The sequence below is a fragment of the Anomaloglossus baeobatrachus genome, chromosome 9, assembly GCF_048569485.1.
Source record: "Anomaloglossus baeobatrachus isolate aAnoBae1 chromosome 9, aAnoBae1.hap1, whole genome shotgun sequence".
NCBI lineage: Eukaryota > Metazoa > Chordata > Amphibia > Anura > Aromobatidae > Anomaloglossus > Anomaloglossus baeobatrachus.
The window spans coordinates 12850315-12870042 of NC_134361.1; positions in this window are offsets into that span (position 1 = coordinate 12850315).

The following is a 19728-nucleotide window of genomic DNA, read 5'->3' on the forward strand; positions in this document are numbered from 1 at the left end:
CGACGACTCTGAGGTGGCGAAGCTTGTGGAGACAAAAGTTATACGGCGCAGGAGGTACTACCTCGTGGAGTGGGTCGGCCGTGGTCCGAAGCATAGATCCTGGGAATTGGAGGATCATATCCACGCCCCGGGTTTGATAGCGGCCTTCGAGCACGGGCAGGGGGGGGGGCCTAGACGGGGGGGTAATGTTACACCTCGTGGCTCTCCTGTGGCAAGGAATGAGACAGTCTCCTTGCCTGCCACGAGCGCTCCTCCTCAGCAGCGCCGAAGGTCTGCCAGACTGCGCAGAGTGCAGGAGAAACCTCCTCAGAGAGGCAGCACAAGGGTGACACCTAGTGGTACTCCTGTTGCAAGAAATGAGGCGGTCTCCCATTCCTTGCCTGCCGCAGCTCCTCCTGCTCAGCAGCCTCGAAGGTCTGTGAGGTTGCGCAATGTGCAGAGGTTTGCTGTTCAGGGAAACAGTGAGACTCCTGTTATCTCTACACATTGTGAGACCGAGGATCCCGCCTCTATTTCCCAGAGGCAGGAGGGTGAGCATGTGCTATGCTTGGTGGATCCTGATTCGCCCACTGACGTCACACGGCTTGATGACAAGGCTGGTGACGTGGTGAATCCTGACTGGCCAGGCTGGGATGTCGTGGATCCTGATTGGGTCAAGTCCGTCATCTCCGCCTCGCGCCCGCCCTTGGCTGGAGCTACACCTCCTTAAAAGCTCCTCCTGCCATCATGGCGGCGCGCGACCGTCCTTCTATGTTTGGATGTCTGGCAGCGTGCTGCCACGCCACTGCTCAGGCATTATCTTCTTCTGTGGGCTTGGCCCTTGCTGCTTAGGCAGCACCTGGTTTGCAGGCCGTGTCCCTGCCTTGCTGCTCCGGCAGTAGCTCCTTCTACAGGCCGTGTTCCTGTCCCAGGTGAGCTCCTCGAGTCTCCACTGGACTCACCTGGTTATTGAAAGCACACGTGCGTGGGCACCTCTGTGCTACCCTCGTGCCATATTCTCGTGACTTCCACTGGCACACGTGCGTGGGCACCTCTGTGCTTCCCCGTGCAACAGGTACACCGAGCCGTGTGATCCCTGCCATACAACCCACACGGGTTAGGGCAGACCGGTGTACATAGATCGTCTGTGACATTCCAGACGATCGCTAGCAGCAACCCACTCACTCTTCACCCACCATAGCAGCGGTCCCTTACACCGCACAGTGGACCTTGACCGGCGGAAGCTGTCCATTCCCCATCTTGGCACGCTTCCCCGGGTCCCCCTCGTAACAACTCACCACCGGTAATCAGACTCTACATGTACCACATATACCACTGACCACCAATCATAAGACTCTATATGTACCACTGACTACCTATCATAAGACTCAACATGTACCACTCACCACCGGTAATCAGACTCTACATGTACCACATATACCACTGACCACCAATCATAAGACTCTATATGTACCACTGACCACCTATCATAAGACTCAACATGTACCACTCACCACCGGTAATCAGACTCTACATGTACCACATATACCACTGACCACCAATCATAAGACTCTACATGTACCACTGATCACCAATCATAAGACTCTACATGTACCACTGATCACCAATCATAAGACTCTACATGTACCACTGATCACCAATCATAAGACTACATGTACCACTGACCACCAGTCATTAGACTCTACATGTATCACTGACCACCAGTAATCAGACTCTACATATACAACATATACCACTGACCACCAATGATCAGAATCTACATGTACCACTGATCACCAATCATCAGAATCTATATGTACCACTGACCACCAATCATCAGACTCTACATGTACCACTAACCACCAATCATCAGACTCTACATGTACCACTGATCAACAATCAGAATCTATATGTACCACTGACCACCAATCATCAGACTCTACATGTACCACTGACCACCAATTATCAGACTCTACATGTACCACTGATCACCAATCATCAGAATCTACATGTACCACTGACCACCAATCATCAGACTCTACATGTACCACTGACCACCAATCATCAGACTCTACATGTACCACTGACCACCAATTATCAGACTCTACATGTACCACTGACCACCAATCATCAGACTCTACATGTACCACTGACCACCAATCATCAGACTCTACATGTACCACTGACCACCAATTATCAGACTCTACATGTACCACTGACCACCAATCATCAGACTCTACATGTACCACTGACCACCAATTATCAGACTCTACATGTACCACTGATCACCAATCATCAGACTCTACATGTACCACTGATCACCAATTATCAGACTCTACATGTAGCACTGATCACCAATCATCAGACTCTACATGTACCACTGACCATCGATAATCAGACTCTACATGTACCACTGACCACCAATCATCAGACTCTACATGTACCACTGTCAACTAGTCATCAGACTCTACATGTACCATTGACCACCAATCATCAGACTCTACATGTACAACTCACCAATAATCAGACCATACATATACAGTGAAAGAAATAAGTATTTGATCCCTTGCTGAGTTTGTAAGTTTGCCCACCGACATAGACATGAACAGTCCGGTTAATTTTAACAGTGAGAGAATGTCCAAAGTAAAATCCAGAAAATCATACTGTCTAAATTATATAAATGTATTTGCACTTTGCTGAGAGAAATAAGTATTTGATCCCTCTGGCAAACAAGACTTAATACTGGTGGCTGTCCCCTTGTTGGCAGCGCAGCAGTCAGGCGTTTTTGTAGCTGATGATGAGGTTTGATGTCAGGAGGATTTTGCTCCTCTCCTCTTTGCAGATCATCTCTAAATCATTAAGATTTTGAGGCTGTTGCTTAGCAACTCGGAGCTTCAGCTCCTCCATACGTTTTCTATGGGATTAAGGTCTGGAAACTGACTAGGTCACTCAATGACCTTAATGTGCTTCTTTTTGAGCCACTCCTTTGTTGCCTTGGCTGTATGTTTTGGGTCATTGTTGTGCTGGAAAACCCAGCCACGACCCATTTTTAATGTTCTGGCGGAGGGAAGAAGATTGTCACTCATGATTTTATGGTACATGGCTCCATCCATTGTCCCATTGAAGTAGTACTGTGCCCTTAGCAGAGAAAGACCCCCAAAACATAATGTTTTCACCTCCAGACTTGACAGTGGGGATGGTGTTCTTTAGATCATAGGCAGCATTTCTCTTCCTCCAAAAATGGCAAGTTGAGTTAAGACTAAAGAATTCAATTTTTGTCTCATTTGACCACAGCACCTTCTCCCAAACATTCTCAAAACCATCCAGATGGGCCAGCTGCACATGGGCCTTCTTCAGACAGGCTGGCTGCACATGGGCCTTCTTCAGACCGGCCGGCTGCACATGGGCCTTCTTCAGATGGGCCGGCTGCACATGGGCCTTCTTCAGACTGGCTGGCTGCACATGGGCCTTCTTCAGACAGGCTGGCTGCACATGGGCCTTCTTCAGACCGGCCGGCTGCACATGGGCCTTCTTCAGATGGGCCGGCTGCACATGGGCCTTCTTCAGACTGGCCAGCTGCACATGGGCCTTCTTCAGACAGGCCGGCTGCACATGGGCCTTCTTCAGACGGGCTGGCTGCACATGGGCCTTCTTCAGATGGGCCGGCTGCACATGGGCCTTCTTCAGATGGGCTGGCTGCACATGGGCCTTCTTCAGACTGGCCAGCTGCACATGGGCCTTCTTCAGATCGGCCAGCTGCACATGAGTCTTCTTCAGACGGGCCGACTGCACAAGGGCCTTCTTCAGACAGGCTGGCTGCACATGGGTCTACTTCAGATAGGCCGGCTGCACATGGGCCTTCTTCAGACGGGCCGGCTGCACATGGCTCTACTTCAGATAGGCCGGCTGCACATGGGCCTTCTTCAGACGGGCCGGCTGCACAAGGGCCTTCTTCAGATGAGCATGCTGCACATGGGCCTTCGTCAGATGGGCCGGCTACACATGGGCCTTCTTCAGACAGGCATGCTGCACATGGGCCTTCTTCAGACGGGCCGGCTACACATGGGCCTTCTTCAGACAGGCATGCTGCACATGGGCCTTCTTCAGACGGACCGGCTGCACATGGGCCTTCTTCAGACAGGCCGGCTGCACAAGGGCCTTCTTCAGACAGGCATGCTGCACATAGGCCTTCTTCAGACGGGCCGGCTGCACATGGGCCTTCTTCAGACAGGCCGGCTGCACAAGGGCCTTCTTCAGACAGGCATGCTGCACATGGGCCTTCTTCAGATGGGCTGGCTGCACATGGGCCTTCTTCAGACAGGCCGCCTGCACATGGGCCTTCTTCAGACAGGCATGCTGCACATGGGCCTTCTTCAGATGGGCTGGCTGCACATGGGCCTTCTTCAGATGGGCTGGCTGCACATGGGCCTTCTTCAGACGGGTCGGCTGCACATGGGCCTTCTTCAGACGGGTCGGCTGCACATGGGCCTTCTTCAGACGGGTCGGCTGCACATGGGCCTTCTTCAGACGGGTCGGCTGCACATGGGCCTTCTTGAGCTGTGGGACTTTGCGGGCACTATTACGGTGTAATGTGTTACCAATGGTTTTCTTGATGACAGTGGTCCCAGCTGCTTTGAGATCAGTAACAAGTTTTCGCCGTGTATTTTTAGGCTGATCTCTCACCTTCCTCATGATCCTGGAGACCCCACGAGGTGAGCTTTTGCATGGTGCCCCTGATTGATGTGGATTGACACTCATTTTGTATTTCTTCCATTTTCTTACTATTGCACCAGCAGTTTCTCCTTCTCCCCCAGCGTCTTACTTATGGTTTTGTAGCCCGTTCCAGCCTTGTGCAGGTCTATGATCTTGTCCCTGACATCCTTAGCTCTTTGGTTGCCCATGTTGTAGAGGTTAGAGGCTGACTGATTAATGGAGTCTGAGGACAGGAGGCTTTATACAGGTGAAGAGCCGTCTGTAATGCAGGTAACGAGGGGATTAGGAGCATCTAAGTGTCTGTAGAAGCCAGAACTCTTAATGGTTGGTAGGGGATCAAATACTTATTTCTCTCTGCAAAATGCAAATATATTTATATAATTTATACAATGTGATTTTCTGGATTTTATTTTGGATATTCTATCTCTCTCTGTTAAAACTAACCGACCCTTCAAATTATAGACTGTTCATGTCTATGTCGGTGGGCAAACTTACGAAATCAGCAAGGGATCAAATACTTATTTCCTACACTGTACCACTGAATACCGGTAATCAGACTACATGTATCACTGTCCTCTAATCATCAGACTACACATGTACCACTGACGGCCAGTCACCAGACTCTTCATATATCACTGGCCATGAGCCATAAGTCTCAGAACATTTAATGTAATTTCAAATGCACCATGAAGATCGAGAAGATCTCCAAACAAGTCATAAGATAAAATGTTCAGAAGAACAGGTCAGGGTTGGGTTTTAAAAAATATCCCAATCTATAATGATCCCCCTGGAGCACCATCAAACTGTACTGCTCCCCGGTTCCCGTGCTGCGCTCCCCGGTCCTCCTCTCTACAGCCTCCTTGCTCCCTCTCCCTCACCTGCGTCCTCCAGGTGTCCTGGTCCCCGCTCCCGGCACCCTTCCGCGACACTGAGCCGTCTGCCGGGCACTCCTGCCTCTTGTGCACCGCTTCCTGCCCTGTCTTTTGGCACCCGGTCCTCATGCATGCGCCAACCGGTCCTGACGGTTCCAGAACTCCGAACTGTGACTGTTCGCCATCTCTTCAGTCCCTACCGTCTCCAATCCCTGGATCCGTGTGGTGACCGACCCCCTCGCTCAGCTGGTTCCGGATTCTGCCTGACATCATCCCGGCCTCCGAACCTGAGCCTCGCCACCCGGACTACCTTCAGAGACTCTGTGGTCCAAGGGACTTCTTCACTCCGGTCCTCTGAACGGACTGTCCTGCTATCCGTAGTGCTCCAGCTACCGGGTACCCTGCCCTCGGTGGGGTGCTCAGTCCAGTGGATCCACCTCCTGGGCCTACCCGTCCTCCTGGTCCTTACACAAACCCATTATGGAAAGAACATAGTACCACAATAAACCTGTCAAGAGAGGGCCGCCCACCAAAATGCTCCGCCCGGGCATGAAGGGCATTAACCAAAGAGGCAGCACAGAGATCAATGGTAACTTGATGGAGCTGCAGAGTTTCCAAGCAGAGACTGCAGTATCTCTATATGACCACAATAAGCCGTACACTCTATAGAGCCGGTCTTTATGAAAGAGAGGCCATAAAAAAAGCCTTTACTTACAGTCAAAAATTAAAAGGCTTGTTTTGAGTTTGCCAAAAGACATATGGGAAACTCCCCAAATGTATGGAGGAAGGTGCTATAGTCAGATGAGACCAAAATTGAACTTTTTGGCGCCAATGTCTGACACCAAACCAACACAGCTCATCAATCCAAAAAGACCATCCCCACAGTGAGACATGGTGGTGGCAGCATCATGCTGAGGGGGAAATTTCTTGGCAGCAGGGACAGGGACAATGGTCCGAGTCGAAGGAAAGATGGATGATGCGAAATACAGGGATATTTTTTAGCAAAACCTGTTTCAGTCTGTCAGTGATTTGAGACTGGCACAGAGGTTTCCCCTTCCAACAAGACAATGACCCAAATCTCCTGGTAAAGCAACATTGGAGGGTGTAACGAGTCACAGCCCAGACCTTAATCCAATGGAGAATCTATGGTCAGATGTGAAGATCGCAGCTACCCGAGGAAACATCTTACTGCAAGAAGCTGGAGCAGTTTTGCATTGAGGAATGGGCAAAAATCCCAGTGGCAAGATGTGCAAATCTCATAGAGACTTATCCAAGAGACTTGCAGTTCTAATTGCCGCAAAAGTAATGACTTTAAGGGGGTTAATACTTATGCACACTGAAGTCATTTTGTCCTATTTGTTGTTTGCTTCACAATTGTAGCCATGTTCTTCACATGAATTGATGCAAACCTCAAAAAAACAGTGAGATTCCAGGTTGTGAGGCAGCAAAACACAAAAATGCCAAGAGGGAAAATACTTTTGCAAGGCTCAGTATATAGAGATAATAGTGATAATAGTGATAATAGTAAGCAGCCTGCACATTGCCGGATTCTCATGATACAAATAGAAAGGTTTCCAAAGGCAACAATGTTTCCATTTGTCCTCTCATTGCTAGAAATATGGCTTTAATACCTTCATATGAGGAGGGCGAGAGGCAACTTGGGCTTTTACTTCTCTCTTTAACCTACATTTGTTCCCGTCTTTAGCTCCGTTTCTGGCTACGTCTGGGATACGATGATTTGTTTGTTGTTTTCAGGTTTTTTTTCCTTCTTCTTTTAGGAACATTTCAAGAGCACAATTTCATGTGAATCCCCATGGGCTGCTGGCACGACTTCTAAGTAGAGGTGTTCGTGTAGTCTCGGAAGGGTAGGTGCTCTACACATTCTGTCACAGTCAATTCATTAGCGCAGTCGAGAAACAACGGCAAAAAGAGGATTCTTGTTTTCTTCCTTTTATTTCTTACCATGAAATACACTGTGCTCTGCACTTCACATAAATTGATACAGATGAAGCCGGAAACCTGCAGTCCACTACTGCTGCAGAGCGACGGGGACTACAAGTCCCAGATAGAGATGAGCTATTTATTGGGACTCGCTACAGATAAATCCTGACAAATGCAGACAGTCGTCCGGAAAGGAGCTAAAGAAAAATCAAATACGTCCCCCCCATTCCTGCCCCACCTCTGCAGGTCCCCTGACTGTCTCTTGTGTCGTTTATCTTCTGTCTTCTGCCTTCATCCCGGGCCTCCGGCCGCTTCCATTTAGATCTTCCATTTACTGGACCTCACGTTGTAACATGACATTGTGGGGTTTAGTGAACCGAACACCCGGTATAAAGTGGCCGATCGCCCAGAATGTAAACAAATAAAGAAGGTAGAAGAAAGAACACTGACTCCAGGGAATCATGGTGGTGGCCAGATTGGGCTGAGGAAAGGTGAGAAGAAGAGGGCTGTTTTTTAAGCTTTTCCTTGCAGATTCATTTCATATTGTGTGACACTAGGCACTTCCTCATGGGCAAGTCTGGAGGTGGGGTAGTCGGATGATCTGGGTCAGATGTCCGGAAAACTCGTAGGTACAAGGAGTAAATCATGATGCATTCAGGTAGCTGTCCAGATACCAAGAGGTCACGTCGTGTATACCCTGAGGAGCAGTAAGGGAACAGTCCAGGGTCAGATAGCAATAATCAGAACTAGCAGAGCACAGGGATGCAGGCCAACAGCACCACGTGAACACAATGCTATGACCGGTAGAGTTCTAGGAGAGACTGCTCAGCTAAGTAGCTGGGCAATCACCGGAAACAGGGAAAACGCAGCACCTCTCAGAACCAGATTAGACGACTGTGCTGTCACTCAACTCACCAATAGCTCAGCACGCCCCAGTACCAGATTGGATGAATGAGCTGTCACTCACCAAACTGACAGCTAAGCACGCCCCAATCCCATAGTTACAGTGCACAGTCACTCACACACAGCGTGGAGGAATCATGACAGTATCCGTTCTTCTAGGGGGCTGTCGACCTTCTAAGTTTAGAAGGTAACCTATGATAGAAGCCCCTGACCAAACAATTGGCCCTCACAGAACGAGCCGTAACCCAGGCTCTCTCCTTGGATCCGTATTCCCTCCAATGAAATAGATATTGAAGGGAATTCTGGACTTTCTGAGAATCCACGTTCCTCTACACTTCATACCCTAAACCCCCATCAACGGAAATAGGAGTAGGTGGGAATAAGGAAGACAATGCTGAAGGGTCAAACATTTGTTAACAGTATCTGTGAAAAACATTAGGGACACGAAGAAACAGAGAGTTTCAATCTAAGGGCAACTGAGTTTACCACCTCCAGAACCTCGTACGGGACAATTAATTCGGGATGCAATTTCGTTGATGCTTCAGCTTAATATTTTTAGAAGGTAACCAAACCTTATCTCCTACCTTGAAGACAGGAGCTGCCGAGTGCTTCCTATTGGCCTTCCGTTTTTTGATTATGTTCTTTTGAACCTCCCTCCAGACATCGCTGAGTTTCTGTATGGCCAACTCTACTCCACGACACCCACACCTCATCCTAGAATATTCACCAAAATAGCGATTGAAACCATAATTACAAAAGAAAGGCAAGGTATCAGTGGACTGATTGACCCAACTGTTTAAGGTGAACTAAGGTAGTGGTAAATATGAGGACCAGTCCTGCTGAGCCGCGACAAAGCATCTGAAAATTGGTTCCAACGACTGATTTGTCCTCTCTGTCTTCAGTTTCTGAGTGATAAATCTGTATATATGTATATACATATATGAGAAATGGGTTTCAGCCGCGCTAAAAACCACTGTTACCAGGGTGTTGATTAAAGATCTCTTTTTTATTACAGTATTCCAACGCATTTCAGAGACATAAGCCGTCTCCTTCTTCAGGGAAAAAGAGAAAATGTACACACAGTATGCAGACCGGTTGGTTATATAGGAGTCCATTTCGCCACGTTGACATCTGTGACGTCAATGCTCTCATGGTAACGGAAGGACTCATGAGCACGTGAAGACTGCATAGAAAATGTATTAACACCTAGCAAAAAACTTACAGAGCATCTAGACTTTTTGAATAAACATGAAATGACTGTGAAAATAAAATAAAATTGAGATGTATATATAAACTGTTTGGTTTTTTCAAAGCGCGTCGATATGATGATGGACATAAATAAGTGTAGGAATCCCTCCGAATACCTTTATTTTGTCGGCAATTATATACACATTCCTTTACCAAACTAGTGCATTTGTCACTTGCACCTCATTACCAATAAAACACTCCTAAATACCCCCCTCTAGTTCTGACGGTATCTATATACACATCTCTTTATTAAACTAGTACATTTGTCACCTACACATCATTTTAACAAATACCTTTATTTTTTCTTCCCTTTATTTGTACGGCATCTACATGCACATTTCTTTATTATATCAGTGCATTTGTCACCTGCACATCACTATTTTTATATTTCCGAACCCTTTACTGTGGCACTATTAGCAGCCGTTTAATTCTCCCTTCTCCAACAAGTAGTCAGTCATGGAGTAACGGATGATTACAAACCACTTTGTGTCTGAACCCAGCGAGGTACTTCTCCTTTTTGGGTTCCAGTACCGCGTTAAACACTTATTTATGTCCATCATCATATCGACGCGCTTTGAAAAAACCAAACAGTTTATATATACATCTCAATTTTATTTTATTTTCACAGTCATTTCATGTTTATTCAAAAAGTCTAGATGCTCTGTAAGTTTTTTGCTCGGTGTTAATACATTTTCTATGCAGTCTTCACGTGCTCATGAGTCATTCCGTTACCATGAGAGCATTGACGTCACAGATGTCAACGTGGCGAAATGGACTCCTATATAACCAACCGGTCTGCATACTGTGTGTACATTTTCTCTTTTTCCCTGAAGAAGGAGACGGCTTATGTCTCTGAAACGCGTTGAAATACTGTAATAAAAAAGAGATCTTTAATCAACACCCTGGTAACAGTGGTTTTTAGCGCGGCTGAAACCCGTTTCTCATATATGTATATACATATATACAGATTTTTCACTACGTCCATTACGGGGCCGCTGCTTTCAACCACGCTGACACTCACATGCTTTACAAGGGGTTGTGACTGGCACAACCTCATCAGGTGAGTGTTTTCATCTTTATCTTTTACACGGTTATTACCGGGTAAGACCCTTTTGCGCCTTTTGTCTCCCCTTCTCCAGCAGTTTTTCTGAGTGATAAGCAGAGGAAAATTACAATTCAATCCCCATTTTTTAACAAACCGCTCTCCAAAAAATGGAAAACAAATTGTATCCCCCCATTAGATACAATGTCCAGAGGGATTCCATGCATTCTTACCCCACAATTGATGAATAACATAAGAAGTGTTTCACCATTAGGTAACGGAACGAAGTGGGCTTGTTTACCGAATCGGTAGACTACCACCCAAATCACTGCTTTCCCACCAGACAAAAGTAAATCAGTAAAGAAATCCAACTAAGGAGTCCATATACTTTCTGGAGTTGGCAATGGAGCCAATTCCCCGACCGACCGGCTATGACAGACGTTAGCGCTAAGTTTCACAAGTGAATACAAAATCTTTAATATCATTAATGGATGCCCAAGAAAAGAGGCCACCAAAAGGTGACCACTCAACACGGAAACAAGGCTACGTGACAAAGCTTCAGCCTGAGCATGATAGGAAAATTAAATCCAGAGAATTCTAAGCCTATCTGGCCTGTCTAGGGGTCAACTATTTGGCTGATTCCATATAAGCTAAATTTTTATGATCTGTCACAGCCGTGACTTGATGAACAGCTTCCTCCAAAAAATGACTCCATTCTTCAAACGCTGATTTGACAGCGAGTAATTCAAGATTTCCAACATCATAATTTCTTTCCGCAGAGAATTTCTTCAAGAAAAAAAGCACATGGCCGCAAATTGGTTAAGGTTTTAGGATTTTGAGACAATACAGCCCCTACCCTGATTTCAGAAGCCTCCACCTATACAAGAACGGTTTCTGGAGATCGGGTTCTAAGGACTGGAGCCGACATAAACACTTCTCAAACAGCATCTGAAACCGAACCCTCAGATCCACCACCTTATGTGTCAGATCAGTGAGAGGTTTGACGATCTGAGAAAAACCTTTGATACATTTTCTATAGTAATTGGTCAAACCCAGAAAACATTGCAATGTTTTAAATTCTTGAGGTTGAACCCAATCATTTATAACCAATAACTTCCTATGATCCATCTTAAATCCTTCAGCAGATACAATGCAACCCAGGAATGATATTTCTTACACAGAAAGAGTACATTTCTCCAACTTAGTGAATACAGAATTTTCTGTAGTTTTTTGTTAAACAAAATGGACATGCTCATAATGGGAATCCAGTATCTCTTCTACCTGTCTGCGGTCTCCAGGATGTCTCCTGCCTGCCTTCAGTTTCCAGTATCTCAGCTACTTGTCTGCAGACTCCAAGATCTTGCCTGCCTGAAGCTTCCAGTAACTCTGCTACCTGTCTTTGGTCTCCAAGATGTCTCCTGTCTGCAACTTCCAGTATCTCCACTGTCTGCAGTCTCCAGGTTATATCCTGCCTGCCTTCAGTTTTCAGTATGTCAGCTGCATGACTATGGTCTCCAGGGAATCTCTTGCCTGTCTGTAGCTTCCAGTATCTTCAATACCAGTCTGCAGTCTCCAGGATTTCTCCTGTCTGCCTGTGACTTCCTTTATCTCAGCTACCTATTTGCAGTCTTCAGGACATCTGCTGCCTATCTGCAGTTTCCAGTATCTCAGCTACCTGTATGCTGCTTCCAGGAAATCTCTGGACTGCTTATACATCAGCTACCTGTCTGCAGTCTCCAGGATGTCTGCTGTCTGCCTATGGCTTCCAGTTTCTCAGCTGCCTGTCTGCAGTCTCCAGGATGTCTCCTGCCTGTGGCTTCCAGTATCTCAGCTACCTGTCTGCTGTCTCCAGGATGTCTGCTGTCTGCCTATGGCTTCCAGTTTCTCAGCTACCTGTCTGCTGTCTCCAGGATGTCTGCTGTCTGCCTATGGCTTCCAGTTTCTCAGCTACCTGTCTGCTGTCTCCAGGATGTCTCCTGCCTGCCTGTGGCTTCCAGTATCTCAGATACCTGTCTGCAGTCTCCAGGATGTCTGCTGTCTGCCTATGGCTTCCAGTTTCTCAGCTGCCTGTCTGCAGTCTCCAGGATGTCTCCTGCCTGTGGCTTCCAGTATCTCAGCTACCTGTCTGCTGTCTCCAGGATGTCTGCTGTCTGCCTATGGCTTCCAGTTTCTCAGCTACCTGTCTGCTGTCTCCAGGATGTCTGCTGTCTGCCTATGGCTTCCAGTTTCTCAGCTACCTGTCTGCTGTCTCCAGGATGTCTCCTGCCTGCCTGTGGCTTCCAGTGTCTCAGCTACCTGTCTGCGGTCTCCAGGATGTCTGCTGCCTGCCTATGACTTCCAGTATCTCTGCTACCTGACAATGTCTCCTGTGGTTTCTAGTGTCTCGTCTTCCTGCCTCTGCTATTAGTCTCCTGTCTGACTGTTGGCTCCTGTTCCTCAGCTATCCGTGTCCTGAGTGCCCCACTTGTCTGCTGCATCATCGCCCATCCCCCAGGTGCCCACCTGGACCTGGGGCTTGATGGATCCACCTCACCAGGTAAGCCTAACAAAAAGTCTTTCAGCCTCCAAATAGCAAAGTATGGCATTGGGTAACTGCTGTTACCTTCCATCTACCTTGGAAATCCATAGCTTTCTCAATCACTGAGTTCTTTTACCATCTGGAACATATTGGGGATCTGTTGATCCTTCCAGTCGGAAGTTATTATACACAAAAGGGCTGAAGTTGCTTCCCATGTGGGTCTCACAGTTGACCCGCTGACTGTATGGGTAAGAAGTAGACTATCTGCTCAATCCCTAGGTCTTTTGGCGCTGTCTGGATAGCCTCGTAGAAGAGCTGGTGTGAGGATAAACCTTAACTATATAACTTATGAAACATCAAAAAAAACAAATACAAAAACAGTTCTTTATCGACGTGCCTTTCCTCTCTAATTTAACTCAGCTTAGCTATAATTCACATAAAACATATCACTTCAATCTAAAAGAAAGGTAGGCAATGGCTTTCAAAAAGGCCCAGCAAGTGGTGAACCACGGGAGCCCAGAAGTACTCAAAAACAGCCTGCACCGATAAAAATAGCTTCCGCACAGACCCTATTATCATGAAAGCCAAAATTTAGATCTCTGCCAGTGAGGACGGTGTTAACTCCGAGGAGGTTGCGATGATGTGTGGAGTATGCCATCAGCACAGTGGGGCATAAATGATGTTCGTGGGATATCTGTCCTTAAATAAGAACATTCTGATTTTACTTATTCAGGTCCTACCGCACCCGGGGGAAGTTTTCTCTGCGCATTTTTTTTCCTTCCCGTGTTTGTTCTAGAAAATGTCTTGTACCAATTAGTAAGGAAAACTGCAGGCGTTTCTCTTGGTTTCCAGGGGGTTCCTGGGTGTTTTATACAATGGTTCATTTGTGATGCCACACGCTTTGCAAAAATCTGCTTCGGGAGCTCTGGTTAAATCGATGTTGCCGTTATAAAAAGGTATTTAGTGTGAAATATTTGATGATCTATCAGTAACAAGATCAGAAAAAGATGCTTATGGGCTAAGTAGTCAGGAAATTGGGCAGCGCAGCGCAGCTGTGCCCAGCAGCCTCGTCCTTCCGCGAGCAATCCACCAGAACCAGTGGTGACTATCAGTAGATTCTGCAGAACTGGCGTGCAAGGACATGATTAATTCCAGCCCTATGGCTCAGGATGACACCAGTTTGCTAGACATTGCCATCACTTTATACAATGTTACAAAATCATTTCAATTGTTTCAGATGGTGTTGAGTCAACAAAAAGTGATAATCGTGCTCATTTTAAGTCTGTTAGAGGCTAAAAAAAAGTCTGCCTCAGATAGACCTGGTGCTAGCCACTCCATTTATCAGATCCCAAAGAAATTCCGCCCTTCACCTTCTAACCCCTATACAGGGACTTCCAATGGGGCCCCAATGGTTGTGTCCACAGAGTGGCTGCTGGCCGGAGGAGCGCGCCTGAGGAAAGGAGTCTAAATGACTGTTCAAGTTCTTTCTAAATTATTTAAAGAAAATGTACATATTGGTGAAAGCCATTTATTATATTCTGATGTATGTAAGAACACAGAAAAATTAAGAGGGGTGAAAAATAAAAAAATATATAATACACTCGCCTTGCCCTTCACCTGTCCTGGCACCGCAGCTCCCCGCATGATCCTGCTGGCTTGCTTCCTTCCACCACGGTCTTCAGTTTTCTTCACTTTTCAGCGCATCTGGTGCTCATTAGGTGATATACAGTTTTGCAGCCATCACAGCCTTGCAGAGTATTGGCATGGCTGTGATTGGCTGGTACATCACATGAGCCTGTATAACTACCGGATCACGGGTGGCACCGCCTTTGTGCTATGACTAGCGTACGCTGCTCGAGTGAGGACAGTGTTAGGGTTACTGCTCTTGCTCCTCTGTCTGTATACTCATAAAACATGCTCTGTGTGGCCACACTACCCCTGGCACTGTGAGGGTACTCTGAAAACAGGCTATCCGGGGGCACTCTGCACCTGGTACTGTGAGGGTACTCTGAAAACAGGCTATCCGGGGGCACTCTGCACCTGGCACTGTGAGGGTACTCTGAAAACAGGCTATCCGGGGGCACTCTGCACCTGGCACTGTGAGGGTACTCTGAAAACAGGCTATCCGAGGGCACTCTGCACCTGGTACTGTGAGGGTACTCTGAAAACAGGCTATCCGGGGGCACTCTGCACCTGGCACTGTTGGGGCAATCTGCACCTGGCACTGTGAGGGCACTCTGCACCTGGCACTGTGGGGGCACTCTGCACCTGGCACTGTGAGGGTACTCTGCAGCTGGCACTGTGAGGGCACTCTGCACCTGGCACTGTGGGAGCTCTCTGCATCTGGCACTGTGGGGGCACTCTGCACCTGGCACTGTGAGGGCACTCTGCACCTGGCACTGTGGGAGCTCTCTGCACCTGGCACTGTGGGGGCACTCTGCACCTGGCACTGTGAGGGCACTCTGCACCTGGCACTATGAGGGTACTCTGCACCTGGCACTGTGGGGGCACTCTGCACCTGGCACTGTGAGGGTACTCTGCAGCTGGCACTGTGGGGGCACTCTGCACCTGGCACTGTGAGGGCACTCTGCACCTGGTACTGTGGGGGCACTCTGCACCTGGCACTGTTAGGGCACTCTGCACCTGGTACTGTGAGGGCACTCTGCACCTGGCACTGTGGGGGCACTCTGCACCTGGCACTGTGAGGGCACTCTGCACCTGGTACTATGGGGGCACTCTGCACCTGGCACTGTGAGGGCACTCTGCACCTGGCACTGTGGGGGCACTCTGCACCTGGCACTGTGAGGGCACTCTGCACCTTGCACTGTGGGGGCACTCTGCACCTGGCACTGTGAGGGCACTCTGCACCTGGCACTGTGGGGGCACTCTGCACCTGGCACTGTGAGGGCACTCTGCACCTGGCACTGTGGGGGCACTCTGCACCTGGCACTGTGGGGGCACTCTGCACCTGGCACTGTGGGGGCACTCTGCACCTGGCACTGTGAGGGCACTCTGCACCTGGTACTATGGGGGCACTCTGCACCTGGCACTGTGAGGGCACTCTGCACCTGGCACTGTGGGGGCACTCTGCACCTGGCACTGTGAGGGCACTCTGCACCTGGCACTGTGGGGGCACTCTGCACCTGGCACTGTGAGGGCACTCTGCACCTGGCACTGTGGGGGCACTCTGCACCTGGCACTGTGAGGGGACTCTGCACCTGGCACTGTGGGGGCACTCTGCACCTGGCACTGTGGGGGCACTCTGCACCTGGCACTGTGAGGGCACTCTGCACCTGGCACTGTGGGGGCACTCTGCACCTGGCACTGTGAGGGCACTCTGCACCTGGCACTGTGGGCGCACTCTGCACCTGGCACTATGGGGGTACTCTTAAAACTTGTATTTTATTGATTTACTTTCCATTTAGCCATGATTGCTCTCGTGACAGAACCCCTTGAAGTCTTTTCTCTATCTACATTTGTTGTGGGGCAATTGTCCTGCCCCAATTTGCTTCCATTAGCAGCCTCCAGTCTTTGCCATGACCATGACCATTTTACAGCCATTTTCCAGCACAAAAGTTGAAGGCCCCATTGACTTCTATGGAATTCTGGGTTCTGGGTCAAGCTTGGTTACCAAATTAAACTTTTAACTACAGTTTGGCCAAACCCGGTGAACCTGAACATCTACGGGTCCGCTCATCCCTAGCTTTAATGTCTCAACATACCATGTCAATACTAGTAATATAATAACCTGTATAACCAATATGTCATTTAGTAAAGAAACGTGCTGCGTGGTGATTTTGGGTCCAGTGTCCACGTCTATGGTGGAGTAACCCAATATCAAGGACACGATGTTCTTCTACTGCCATGAGGACCATCAGAAGATGGATGTCTCCGTGTCGCCTTTGCCTAAGGTAGCCTAATAATATAATTCTGCAGATGAAGGTGGAAAAACAACTCAATAATCCAGACGTGTGAGTTATTATGGGCTCCGGCTATAAACTTCTATGAATTGCTGAGCGCTGCTGGGGAACAGTCCAGAACCTTAGACTTTCGGATGCACATCTTGCTTACCGGCACTTTGTCTGTTAAACAGATGGAGGGATGTGAAAAGGGACATTGCAGACAGAAACGCAGAGAAGGCCGACATATTGTGAGTGTCAGCAGAGTCTGGCATACTTTGGGAGGTCTATCAAGGTCATTTGCCAAGCTGGAATATAAATGCACCGGCGTGGTGCAGACCCGTGCTCTCCTGACTAGGACCATTTTCCAAAGCTTCATTTGATTTAGTTTATCAAGATGACATTGACTGCAGGGGGCGAATGTGACGAGCGCTGACGCAGGTCTCCAGAAAAACAGAAAGGTCTGAGATTAAGAAACGTTTGACCAAAAATGTTTTAAAAAAAAAATAAACTTTTAATCTATGTAAAATAAAAAAAAAGTAAAAGTAGGCACTCTCAGTGGTTAGCACTGTACGGTGGCTCAGTAGTTACCACTATTGCTTTGCAGCGCTGGGGTCCTAGAGTCAAATCCCACCATGGACAACATCTGCAAGGAGATCGTATGTTCTCCCCGTGTTCTGGTGGGTTTCCTGTGTATTCTCCGGTTTCCTTCCACATTCTAAAGGTTGATAGGAATATACAATGTGAGCCCCAATGGGGACAGTGATGATGATGTCTGTAAAGATTCACCATAATATAATAGTATGTACTTCTTTTCATAAAATGTATGGACACTAAAATCTGGACCTACCCCATCAGCTCCATAGGGGTATCTTCTCATTATAGGGCTGTGTTTTGATCTGAAGCTTATCGATAGACACTTGTAGCACCCTCAGGTCAAGTGGTTAAACTGTTACTCGTCGCCGGGTCGGTGATGTTGGGTCCGTTGATGTCACGGGTGGCCCTGCCAGCCTTTGTGGCCCTGAGGTGTGCAATAAAAGGGATGGAGATGACGGGGGTAGAGAGGATGAGGGGGAGGAGGATGATTGTCTTGTGACGCCACCTGTGGTATGCGGCCAGGGATTAGCCGCCGCTGCTGTCGCTGTCCTCTGGGGTGGATGGTCGTACTAAGATGGTTCTGCTCCCCACAGGTGAAGCGTGCCCCGGGGAGGATGATGAGGGGTGTGGTGGCCACTGGCCCGAAGCGCGGGGCGACGGCGCGGCAATCAAAAGCCTAAGTCAACTGCTGCGGTTCCAGGTGTTTTACACACTGTCTTTAGATTGCCCAGGAGGTACCAGTAACCACCGTGGTGGGCTCCAGGCTATCCCAGAGAAGTCAGAGGTAGCCGCCGGTATTTTGGCAGTGTCCTTTCTAAGAGTTATCCCTCCAGGAGTGAGGAACCCGGGCTGAGCTTCCCGCTCCAAGCCTCAGGCCTGGTGAAAGAATAGAAGAAGAGTGGTGTCATGTCACCAGAAATGAAGTCCCTACTTGACTGCTGATTGTGTGAGGGTTGCTCCTACTTCTACCCCAAGTGGTGTCCACCCCCCAGGTGGTTGTCCTAGTGACCGGGAAAGTCCTATAATTTGTGATGGCTTCCCCCCTATCCTAGTCCAGTCCCCAGTGGGAAAGCACCTAAAGTGTATGTAAGGTGTAAATGTGGAAACACCGGTGGTTAACCCCCTCCTTACCCAAGATGAATACTGCAGCTTAAATGAGCTGCAGTATCCTGTGGTGACTGAAGCCTCAGGGGTGTCACATTCCCCCACAGCGAATCACAGCACTCCAGGGCTGCAATTAAATAACAATTAAACACAGAGCACAAGAGTCTTTAGATTCACCAAGATATAGAAATACCCCATAGACACCGTAATGCAAATGTATAAAACATTTTATTTAATAGCGCACAGGGTATTACAAAATATACAGAACAACAATCATGAAAAACCGGAATGGGTAAGTGAAGGAAGAGGGGAGAACCCCACGTGACCCAGGATAGATGTCAAGTATTATATAGGACCTGCTGATACAGATATATATTATTGTAGTAGCCTCATGCCCCTAGGAAAAGCCCACATGGGGGCCGAGGATCCATTGTGCCGCTAGTTAATGGCCCAATACATAAACTTATGGCCTTCTATCAGGCCATACCTCAAATATAACTGCAGGCCTATATATAAGACTGGCACAATGGCCAAAGTTCACATTACAACTAGGCTATAACCTATTATCCCCACGTGCCCTCCAGGATTCCCGGACGTTCTGCCTGTTTGTGGTAAGCCCTCATGCCTTATTAGTGATTGATTAATGCGACACTGTCTGGGCACCTCCGAATTGCATATGAGGTTATAGCCTAGTTGTAATGTGAACTTTGGCCATTGTGCCAGTCTTATATATAGGCCTGCAGTTATATTTGAGGTATGGCCTGATAGAAGGCCATAAGTTTATGTATTGGGCCATTAACTAGCGGCACAATGGATCCTCGGCCCCCATGTGGGCTTTTCCTAGGGGCATGAGGCTACTACAATAATATATATCTGTATCAGCAGGTCCTATATAATACTTGACATCTATCC